We start from the raw sequence: 13,052 nt of genomic DNA on the forward strand, positions 1-13,052 counted from the left end.
CACTTCGTGTTCACCTGTAGTATATCCATCATACTTGTTCACTAAGTGCATCTATCATACTTCGTGTTCACATTTAGTATATCAATCATACTTGTTCACTAAATGCATCTATCACACTTCGTGTTCACATTTAGTATATCAATCATACTTGTTCACTAAGTGCATCTATCACACTTCGTGTTCACATTTAGTATATCAATCATACTTGTTCACTAAGTGCATCTATCACACTTCGTGTTCACATTTAGTATATCTATGATACTTGTTCACTAAGTGCATCTATCACACTTCGTGTTCACCTTTAGTATATCCATCATACTTGTTCACTAAGTGCATCTATCACACTTCGTGTTCACATTTAGTATATCAATCATACTTTTTTCACTAAGTGCATCTATCACACTTTGTGTTCACCTTTAATGTATCCATCACACTTGTTCACTTAGTGCATCGATCACACTTCGTGTTCACCTATTGTGTATCCATCACACTTGTTCACTTAGTGCATCTATCACACTTTGTGTTTGCCTTTTGTGTATCCATCACACTTTGCTCACTTCATTAATTTAGTGTATCAATCACACTTTGTTCATATAATGTATCTATCACACACTCACTTTATACCTATCGCACTGTGCTCACCACACTCGCTTAGTGTATCTATCACGCGCTCAGCTACTGTATCTATCACATTTTGCTTCATATAGTGTATCTATCACATGCTCACTTTGTGTATCTATCTCACATTCGCTTTTTGTGTCCATCACACTATGCTTACCACATTCACTTTGTGTATCAATCACACACTCTCGCTTTGTGTATCTATCATATCTTATTTACTTAGTGCATCTATCACACTTTGTGTTCACCTTTTTTGTGTATCCATCACACTACATCCGCTTTGTGTATCTACCACACATGCTCACTTTGTGCATCTATCACACATTCGCTTTGTGTATCTATCACACATGCACACTGTATTCGCAATGAGAATTGCAGTAATTCTCTTACACCCTTTCTGCATTGTAATGTAACTTGGTTTCTACTTGCTTAAAACTGTTGCATTGTTATGATTCATTACAGCTCTCTTTGCATGATCATAAGTTATGCTCGGCTTTGAGCATAGTTCTTCCATTTCACCCCTGCCCTCGGGCGCATATCTTTGTCTGTAGCTTGTATGCTTTGTCTAAGTCTTCGGCCTTGTCAAAAATGAGTCGTCTCTGGGCTTTGACATTTACTCCCGTCATTGTTATGACTTTCAAGTTTTGTCAAAGAGGGGCAACTGTAGACACCCCATTTTTGACCGTCCTTAAGACTTGGACGTCATCGTTTGAACACTCGATGATCATCCATGTTCGTGTTCGTCTTGAGTTATCGGAGGTTTTGGCCACGTACCTTGCCTCAAGACCTCTCGACTTGTTTGTTTTGTGTTTGGTTTTGCACCAAACACTTGTTGTTTTGCTTCTGAGGGTGGGAAATAGCTTGTTGGCCATCCCCACACCTCACCGGCCATGGCTTGAGGCCACCGGCCCTGTTTTCTTGCTACCGGCCAAAGGTGATGGCCGATCGGCAATGTGTTTGGTCGGCCGGCCCTGATTGTGGTCAATCGGCCACTTTTTCTGGCCGAGACCTTTTGTTGGGGAGGTTTGAACCTTTTGAACCCTGGTTTTAGCTTCTTGAGGAAGCTTGAACCTTTTGAACCCTTGGTTTTAGCTTCTTGAGGAAGCTTGAACCTTTGTTCTAGCTTCTCCAAGAAGCTTGAACCCTTTGTTCTAGCTTCTCCAAGAAGCCTAAACCCTTTGCCTAGCTTCTCCAAGAAGCTTGGCCCCTTTGCTCCGAGCTTCTACGAGAAGCTTGACCCTTTCTTAGCTTCTTTAGAAAGCTTGACCCCTTTGCTCTAGCTTCCTCAAGAAGCTTGGCCCTTTTGCTCCAAGCTTTTAAGAGAAGCTTGCACCTTTGTTCCTCTGTAAAAGAAGAGCTTCTCTTCCATTGCAAGGGTTCCAAAAATTTTGCTAAGGCAAAAACCATACATATCTCACTACTTTGAGCTCCAAAGTCCATAGTTCTTGGCCCCTTTGTACACCAACTCTTAGCCTAACACCTCCATCATCCACCTAAGGATCTTGGAAGCCATTTTCAGAGGCTAAGGGACTGGTTTTCTGGACCAAGAAGCTGCTATCCCCTTTTGGCTACAAGGGTAACACACTTTATCCTCTTTTGGTCTTTATTTTGCTTCATATTTTAGCCTTACTTGTAAGCATTTTCGAGCTTTGTCATAAACTAAAAAAAGTCTTATTTTGATCTCCTTTTTAAGTTTGTTTAAGATCACTTTTGTGTTTGGGGTTGTTTACCCCCTCTTAGGCCTTGTTTGGTCTCATTTTTGTGTCTTTTTTGTGAGCTTCGGGACCACCTTGTATTGGCCTTCTCACGATTTCAATGGTGGGGATGGTGTTTTGAGGTCCTAAGAAGGAGAGGGGTGACCCTCCCCCTTGTTGTCTTGTTTTCTAACATTTTTGGCCTTCCAAAGGGGCTCATATTTGCATATTTCAAAGCCATATTTCAGGCCTTTTTTGGTGAGTTTTAAGGTCTGCATAGGCTCTGTCCAGAGCCCTTTTTGCCATATAAAATGTCTATTATGCATGTGTAGAGTAATCCTCCTCAAGGCCTTTCAAAGGGGCCTTTACTTGTATGCTTCCTTGGCTCATTCCAGGCCCTTTTCAATGAGTTTTGGGACTGTCATAACCTCTTTCCAGAGGTGGTTTTTCCATTTTGTATGTCTATCATGTATGTGTAGAACAACCCTTTGCATGGCCTTCCAAAGGAGCACTTCATTCTAACATGTATTGACTGAGTTTCAGTGGTTATTTGGGCATATTTTGGCATGGCATATTTCTTTTTTTGGCTGGTTTGGTGACCTCTCATATGCTTCATATACTTGTAGTGCAAATCATGGTTCACTAGCTTACTTTGCATGCTTTGGTGACCCTTGATTCTAGCACTTTTTGACCATGCCATAAACTGATTTTGTGCGTATTTTGGACAGCCCTATCTCTGTTTTGGGGCCTCATGGTCAAATGTATCTTGCTATGCATGGTTGTAGTTCAATACCCTTGCCTAGCTTCGAGTTTTGGAGCCTATTGCATGCCTATGTTGAGGTGTTTCTATGTTTTGGTATCATTGTGCATCATATTTCAGAGCTTATATGTATGTCATATTCCCACGTTTTCCACTCTTTAAATGTGTTTGAGAGTTATGTATGAATACCTCATTTTTGGACCATTACATGAGCTTCATTTTGGTGCATGTCAAGCCATCATTTTAGCACATTTGGCCACTGATTTTAGACATGGTTGAGGCTTGTCCATATTAGTTTAAGTCCACCTTTTGCATGTTGCTCAAATGTTGTTACATTGCTTCATGTTTGCATGCTTTGGTTGCATGATGTTTTGCGTGCTCATTACTTGCATTGTTGACACATGCTTAGCCATATTGCATTTTGTTGCATTGCTTGAGCTATATGACATGTTGTTGCATGCTTAGGTTGTAATGCATTTGGCATGTATTCTCTCTTTTAGCCACTTAACATGTTGTTACATGTTTGTGTGTTGTCCATGTTACATGTTTGCATTGTTTGCCCTCATGTTCATGGTGCATAGTTAGCTTGCATGCCTAGGTTGCATTGCATTTTGCATGCATGCCTTGCCTCTTGAAATCACCATGATTGAGGTTGGGCCTTATGTGTTTGTTTGATGTGCATTACATTTGACATCAAAATGTACAACTCGGCTCCTTTGGCCATCATGCATTGAAATGCATGATTGGTGGCCCGAGGGTCGAGAACCATACTCCCTTGAGTTCATGACATGATAGGGAGGATGGTTGTGCATACATTGCTTTGAAAATGCATTGTCATGCTCTGTTTGCCCTCTACTGCTGTCAAACAGGATTCTGCAAGAAGAGATGGCCGGTCAGCCATCTTCATTGCCGGTCGGCTATCCATTTTTGGCCGAGAGCACAATTTTTGGTCGATGACCTGTTTCACTTGGCCGGTGCTCCCATCTCATGGCCGATGGCCTCTCAGCATGTCTCCAAGATGTTTCAAAGGTGTCACAGAGGTTGGCACAGTTTCAAAAGAGAAGAGCAGTGTAAACAGAGGCAACTGTGGCATGGCGATGGATTTCCGAGCAAAGCCGACCGAGCATGCGTGCATCCCTCTTCCTGAGGCTGTTTTACTGCTTTGGTAGACTAATTGATTTGTTAATTAGTTAAGTGGTTTTGTAATTAATTAATTAGCTCGTGAGTTAGTTAATTAGGTGATTTGTATTATTCTTTTGGACCCTCCGCGAGAGGGCAATGTTGTAATAAGTGTGCGTGTGTGTGATGCATGTCTTCCAACCCCACGTCTTTCTCCCTTTTATTTACCAGCTTGTGATGGTTAGTTTTAGGACATGTTTCAATTAGCATACTTATGCTCGCATGTTTGCATTCATTCATTTGTCTTACATGCACCGGGCTCGGCGCATCATGCTAACTGCATTGTATTTCAATTCCAAATTGAATACATGTTATATGTTGCATCTCATATTCCATCTTAGAGTAGCCTAGCCTATTCTAGTTGCATTATTGCATGTGTTGCATTAGCCATCTTAACATGAACTAGGATCATGCATTGATTACTAACTATTTTCTGTTTTGGCTTGGAGTACTCGGTAAGTGTTTATGCTTTAGCATCCTTGCATATGTGTGAGTGACTTCCATGATAACATGCTTACCATGAGGTTAACTGCTTATGTGATATAACTGCCTAAATGTCTGTGGGTGAAGGTTGGGTTGCTTGAATTGGAACAATTCATCGAAACTCGTGTTTTAGCCTACTTGCGAGTAGCAAACCTCAGAACATTTTCCAAACAAACGGATATGCGATGCTTTGTTCCAAATTAGGCAATCTAGTCTATACTTGTTTTGTTGTGCGTATCACGTAGTAAAGATTAGCTAATTAATCGGAATAAGAACACATGTGTTTTCAAAAATAAGATATCATGTTTAGTAGTGGCCGATCTTTGATCGGGCGAGCGGGGGTGCTCATAGCTGACCTTCTCCAATCGTACCCAAGTTCCCAAGCTGAGGCAACTTTGGTGATGACGGACACGTGGCCTTAGGCAACGAGTCAGGGCTTCCTAAATTTTTCCAAAATAAATATTTAGGTGGCGACTCTGTATCTGGCAAAGCAGTCCATGTTTGGCATTTCTTTCTAAAAATCTGTTTTTCAAAACGATTTGCCGGATTTAGACTCTTTGATGATTCATCGGTCTTACATTGCACTCTGCGAGATTAGATACAGGACCGTGACATTTGAGTCCTGAACTGTAGTGAACCCAAAAAAGAACAAAATGGGATTTTCCTCTCGGGACGTTCGGGGACCTCTACAGTGACCATTTGCCAAACTTGTGGCTTTTAATCCCTATTAGGAGTATTGTCTTCCATACCAAATCACCTTCATCAAAACTAATGTGCTTGACTTTCTTAATATAGGTTTTGGCTGCTTTCTTCTTTTGGAAAAAAATGCTATTTAATGCCAGAATCCTACCTTCATCTATACTTTCTAATTCCAAGCACATACTCTGATGGTATTGCTCAAAATCTAACTGGTCTTGGCATCTCACCCTCAAGGACTTAACATTAATTTCCACAGGTAGCATTGCATCATGCCCATATACTAAGGCATAAGGAGTGATTCCTGTGCTTAACTTTGGAGAAGTCCTACAAGCCCACAATACATCCAACAATAAGTTATGCTAATCCCTAGGATTGTCTTCCACAACTTTCTACATTCCTTTTTTCAAAGACTTATTGGATGATTCAGCTTGACCATTGGCTTGTGCATAATAGAGAGTGGAATTAATAAGGTTAATTCCAAACTCTGCCACAAAAGACTTTACCATTTTCCCATCAAACACTACAACAAAAAAGGGTTTTTACAGCGCGCAACGCACGCCGTAAAAACCCTTCTACGACATGCAGCGCGCGTCATATTATGACCAGTCATGGAAAGTCATTCACTTTCAACGGCAGGCTTTGTACACCGTTAAAAACTATTTAACGACAGATTTTGTGCGCCGTTGTTACTTTTTCTACGACATGCTATAATACCTCGTTAAAAACTATTTAACGGCAGATTTTGTGCGTCGCTGATATTTTTTCTACGACTATTTTTGCACGCCGTTAATTGGTCAGACAAATAACGACCCTGATTTCGCACCGTAAAATATGTAATACAACAACTTATTATGCCTGCCATAGAATATGCAATTTTTTTTTTTTTATAAATTCAGCGGGCTCCATTTAACCAATTTTGTACAATCTAACAAATATTACAAATAAGCATCACAAAACATCAATTAACCACCAAAATATTGTTTGAAACATCAAAAAGAAACTATATCCATAAATTATAAATATTCAACAAGTGTCTATACATTCCAAACATTCAAAAACTATATCCTTAAGCTCTAAACTGTACAAAAGTTTAAACCACCCAAAACTAAGTATAGACGTCTCCGAATGCCTCGGGAGGATGAGTTCCGTTGTGTTCGTTTTGGGCTCACTACAGTTCAGGACTCTCAAATTGTCACGGTTCTTAATCTGAACCAAAGAGTCCAAATCCGGCAAATCGTTTTGGAAAACAAATTTTTGTAAAGAAGCGTCAAACATGGACTGCTTTGCCAGATACAGAGTCGCCACCTAAATATTTTATTTCGGGAGAATTTAGGAAACCCTGACTCGTTTGCCTAAGGTCACGTGTCCGTCATCACCAGAGATGCCTCGGCTCGGGAACTTGGGTACGATTGGGGAAGGTCAGCTATGAGCACCCCTTTTCGCCCGATCCAAAGATCGGCCTCTACTAACCATGATATCTTTTTTTGAAAACATTATGCGTTCTTATTCCGGTTATTAGCCTAGATTTACTATGTGATGCGCACAGCATACAAGTATAGACTGAATCGCCTGAGTTAGAACAAAACATTTCATGTTTGTTTTTGAAAGCGGTTTGCTACTCGTAAGTAGGCTAAATTGCAGGTTTTGCCACCCTCAAGTGGGCTTTAGAAAAGATAGTTTTTGCCACTATCAAGTGGGCTTAAAACTCACGGTTTTAATGTATTATTCCAATTCAGGTAATTCAACCTCCATCCACAGGCATTCAAGCAGTTATATCACATAAGCAAATAGCCTCATGGTAATCATGCTGTCATGGCAACACTCACACGCATGCAAGGATGCTAAAGTGTAAAAAGCTTACCGGGTACTCCGAGCCAAAACAAAAACTATGTTAGAAATCCATGCATGATCCTAACTATACAGAAATGCTTAATGCAACACATGCAGGAATGCGAATACAATAGGCTCGGCTATTCTAAAATGACATGCGAAATGCTACAACTAACACGTATTCAATTTGGAATTGAAACACAAATGCAGCTAGTATGATGCGCCGAGCCCGATGCATGCAAGACAAATGTATGGATGAACGCATGCATGACATAAGGTATGCTAATTTAAATATGTCCTAATACTAACCATTGAAAGCAGGTAAGTAAAAGGGAGAAAGAAATGGGGGTTGGAAGACATGCACACACGCACCCACACTTATTCCAAATTCGCCCTTGCTCGGAGGGACCAAAAGAATAATACAAATTAATTAACCAACAAGCTAATTAAATATTACAGACCACTTAACTGGTTAAGCAAATTAACTAAGCTAAGAAAGCAGTAAAAGGCCTCGGAAGAGGGTCCAATGCACGCGTGCTCGGGTTTGCTCGGAAATCCGTCGCCATGCACAAGTTGCCTCTGTTTACCCTGCTCTGCTCCTCTGAAAATTTCACAACTCCCAAGGTATGCTCCATGGACACTGTAGAGTACCACCGGCCAAGGGGAATCATCACCGGCCATTGGTAATGGTCATCGACCATTGATTGATCTCTCGGCCATCCATATTTGGTCGGTCGGCGCTAAAGATGGTCGGCCGGCCAAAGCTTCCTGCAGAAACCTGTTTTGACAGGAGCAGAGGACAGACAAGGCATGGCAATGCATTTTCAAAGTAATGTTTGCACCACCACCCTCCCTATCATGTTTAAGACTCAAGGGAGCATGGTACTTGACCCTCAGACCACCAATCACGCATTTCAATGCATGATGGCCCAAAGAAGCCAAAGTGTGCAATTTCAATATGGAATGAAATGCACAAAACAAATAATGGGCCCCAACCTCTATCATAATCAATTCAAGAGGCATGGGATGCATGCAATGCTATGCGACCTAAGTGTGCAAGCTAAGCATGCGAATGTGCAATGTGTCAAACATGCAAAATGCAATGTAACAAACATGGAACAAGAACAAATACGCAACAACATACCCGGCAAGCATGCAACAACATGCTAGGATGGTCTTGAACCGAAGTGGACAGCCCTCAAGTAGGCCCAAAACAGTGGCCAAAATGATGCAACAAAAGCATGAAAACACAGACACAAGCATGCATGCACAAGGGCCAAAACATGGAGCATAAGCCAACAACTCTTCAAAGCATGAAAGGGATGGAAAATGCAAGTATGCAAACATGGAACATGAACTGAAATATGGTCTCCAATGATGCCAAATCATGAGAACAAGCCAAGTAAAGCATGCTAGTGACCCACACACCCAAAGCTAACAAGCTAGAATGCAAAGAGACCATACGAAACATGTTGAGCATGATCAAAGAAACTGAAAACAGAGCTAAAGCATACTAAAACATGCATAAAATCTTCACAAAGCTTGGTCAAAATCATGCTAGAACAAGGGTCAAAGCCTAAAGCATGTTAAGGTAAATTCATGGCATTACAAGACAAGTATGCAAGGCATGCACGGTGTGTCTAAACCAAGTAAAAATAGTGCTATATCATGGCAAAATAAGCACAAATAACACTTAAGACATGGCTAACATGAATTTAAAAATGGTGCTCACATATGAGGCTAAAATGACACTTTTTGAAGACAACAAGGAGAGGGGATGGCCCTCTCCTTTTTAGGATCTTAAACCACCATCCTCACCACTGAAATCCCTCAAGATTTCAGTGGTGAGGAGGTCCAAACAAGGTGGTCCCGGAGCTCACCAAAAATAGCACAAAATAGGGCCAAACAAGGCCTAAGAGGGGGTAAACAACCCCAAACACAAAAGTGACCTTAAACAACTATTTAAAGAACTAAAAAACAAGAATTTTTTCAGTTATAAGTTAAGCTCAAAACAGCATGAAAGACAGGCTAAAAGTGTGTGCAAAAACGGGGGATTTAAGGCTTAGAAACTCACCCTTGAAGACCTTCTTCAAAACCAGCACTCCAGCAGATTTTTCTGAGTCAAAACCAAGTCTTGAGCCCCCACAAGACCCTCCAAGAACCTTAGATGAATGGTGGAGGTGTGTGCTTAGGAGTTGGGGTGCAAAGGGGTCAAGAACCAAGCACTTTGGAGGCTTGGATGTAGAGATATCAAGAGAGATATATGTTTTTGTCTTGAACAAATTTCTTGGAACCCTTGAAATGGAAGGAGAGGTTCTCTATTGATAGAGCAAGGCAAAAGGCCTAAGCTTCTTGGAGAAGCTAAGGCAAAAGGGTCAAAGGGGGCAAGCTTCTAAGGGAAGCTAAGTCAAAAAGTGCAAGCTTCTCTTGGAAGCTTAGAAGGGTTCAAGCTTCTTGGAGAAGCTAAAACAAAGGTTGAAGCTTCTTGGAGAAGCTAGACAAGGGTTCAAGATTCTTGGAGAAGCTAGAGGAAAAGGTGCAAAAGGTGCAAGCTTCTCTTGGAAGTTTAGAAGGGTTCAAGCTTCTTGGAGAAGCTAAAACAAAGGTTCAAGCTTCTTGGAGAAGCTAAAACAAAGGTTCGAAAGGTTCAAGCTTCCTCAAGAAGCTAAAACCAAGGGTTCAAAAGGTTCAAGCTTCCTCAAGAAGTTAAAACCAAGGGTTCAAAAGGTTCAAGCTTCCTCAAGAAGCTAAAACTAAGGGTTCAAAAGGTTCAAACCCCCTCAAGAAAAGGTCTCAGCCAGAAAAAGTGGCCGATTCACCAAAAACAGTGGCCGGCCGACCAAACCCAATGTCGACCGACCATCAATAGTGCCGACCGGCCATCAATAGTGCCGACCGGCCATCACCAATGGCCCGTGGCAAGGAAACAAGGCCGGTGGCCTCAAGCCATGGCCGGTGAGGTGTGGGGATGGCCTACAAGCTATTTCCCACCCTCAGAAGCAAAACAACAAGTGTTTGATGCAAAACCAAACACAAAACAAACAAGTCGAGAGGTCTTGAGGTAAGGCGCGTAGCCGAAACTTGCGAGAACTCAAGACGAACACAAACAAGGGTAATCATCGAGTGTTCAAACGATGACGTCCAAGTCTTAAGGACGGTCAAAAATGGGATGTCTACACTAAGCATATCTAACTTTCTAAATATATCGACAATTATTAAGAGATTATCTAAAACTACCGACAATAGTTTCTATAGCAGTTGTAGCTGTAGTTGTAGCAAATACACTTGCTCCTATCACCGGGATAAGGGTGCCTAGTGTATGTGTTAAAGCACCTAAACCCACGGCAATAGCTGAAGTAACTAACCTTGTTGCATTTTCTGTCTGCATGACAAAAGAAACTTCACATAAGTACAAAAGCTAACAACTCATGAACAAAAATATTTCTGGAGGTATTAAGAAATAATTAAGAAACTTTAAAACATCAACAAAATATTTTCAAAATTAATAAGATAAATCAATGGCCCCATAAATATAACCACCTGGAGGGGGGGAAGAAAGGAAGAAAGAAAGAAATTAGGTTGGAAGCAATGAAGATTTATAAATACAACAAAAGGAAAATCTTGAAAATAAAAGGGCCCTTCATAATCCATAACAGTACAGCCTCTAAGGAATTTCTAAATATTAAAAATGATGAAACTGTTTTTGAATTATGGTTTACAAATAATCCAAGAGGGTCTTCAAACTGCCATTGGAGCAATTTTGATAAAGTATTTTAAAATCTTAATCATTCCATAAACAATTGTTGAAATCAAGTGTTTGTTTGTTGCCACTAGCCAGTGAAGTTTCACAGCTATAGTAAAATTTTTGGAAATGTAACTGAAACATATGTATTTTGAATGAAATCAAGAAAAGCTAGTACTTCTGTTCAAAATTTCAATAATAATAATCCTCACAAGTGCAAGAGAAATTACTTCCAAACAATCAGAGTTTCCAACAATTAACCTAATTCACAGAGGTATTGATCAATTTGTTTACCTCAAATTAGATCTGGTTAAATATCTTGGGTGGAGTTGCAACAACTAGGCAGTCTGCAAAACACACCAACAAGCATGTTGTATAAGATTTAGTGTAATATTTTTAGGCAGATGTTGAAATGGCTGATCAATGATTTGAGCATGAATCTACAAGAATTTATTCCTGACATAATTGTTGCAGTTAACAATCATGGCATGAGTACAAAGAAACATCTAGTCATTTCCTGGTATACAAGAAAGAAATGAAGTCCTTGTTGGAGCAATAATATAATGCAAACTATAAGAAGCTCAATGGAAATTAAATTTAAATAAGTGGAAATATTTGAAGTTGGCATGCTTTCTTTCAAGGAAGATGTTAATCTGGATCAGTTTCCCATACGTTTCTAGTGTTTTGTAGGGTAGGGGCATTTTGGTATTTCAAGACACTGGTTGTACTCAAGAGTCATCATATGGTTTAAATCACGTAAAAGAGTTTTTGTGTATGGGTCTTATTTAGGTTTAGACAGGTTTCTGAAGTGGAAGAGTCTTTAGTTCCTAAGTAGAAAGTCAATATCCTATTTGGAGTAGGAGCTCTCTAATGTTTGCAAAAGCTGTGGATGAGTTTTAGAGAACTTGACGAAGCTTTTGAAGCTTACATGTGAATTATGTGATGCAATTCTAGCCCCATGTATGATGCCTTTGAAAATCTAGAAGTGATGCCTAGTTTTTTTAATTCTTTTTATTTTTATGCATTTTTAGCCTCTAAGACCACAAAACCATATCTGTATATTTACCCCTATTCAACACACATCGTCAATTAATCAACCCTGGATTGCAAAAGATCACAAAACCAGCCAGATTGTTGTTCACCGATACCACTCGCAGTGCCTATTAAGTCCCTAAAACCTCATATTTTTATTCTCAAATCCTTGGCATTTGCTACCCCATATAAATCCTTTAAAAAATCCTAATTTTTACTAGCCATTCAGCCACAAAACCCAATGAAAATCTGCAACCCAAAAACCTACTTTTCAGCTGCTATACATCCAAGTTGGGTTCACTAAAAGTGTTATCCGCACTTGATCACACATCAAATAGGCTCCTGTTAACTGAAAATCAGCATATGCAGCAGATGAAATTCCTACAAGTGCCGATTCCAATATGGAGAAAGCCTGGTGCTAATTGACCAAAGAATTCTTTACACCTCAAATGAAGGTTTTGTCGAGATAATAGTGATCCCGCTTGATATGATTGCTAGTGCAACCAAACCAAACCAAATTAAGTCTTGTGTCCCAATCAAGTGGATTGGTTAAGAGGGTGACCCAGTGCATGAGGCTCCCTCTAAAACGTCTGGAGAGGGCAAAATGTATATACATTCTTACCCCCATTTCTGGAGGTTGTTTTTGTGACTCAAAACCTAGGCCACTAGGGATGTTAAAATTATGGTTAGGCCAAGCCGCTCTTTTCCATTTCTGGTGCAAATATTTAAAAAGATCATGAAATTGTAAAATGCATTAATAATAGTTTACTTTGAATTACTTCAATATCAATCTAACTACCTTAAATCTAGAAGTGTTGCAGGTTATTTTAAATTTCCTAATCTCCCAAACATAACATAAGTTCATTGTCGAATTCTACTAAATTCATCAACAGTTTTGAATTACTTCAAGTCCCAATTATTGGCTGCAGTTGATAATCCTTCATATCCTTTATTTTTCACCATGTTAATAGTGGTGGAGGACACTGACTAAAGCATGTTTTCTTGTTATAAG

This window comes from Camellia sinensis, chromosome 2 (genome assembly GCF_055761805.1).
Source record: "Camellia sinensis isolate YWXY chromosome 2, ASM5576180v1, whole genome shotgun sequence".
NCBI lineage: Eukaryota > Viridiplantae > Streptophyta > Magnoliopsida > Ericales > Theaceae > Camellia > Camellia sinensis.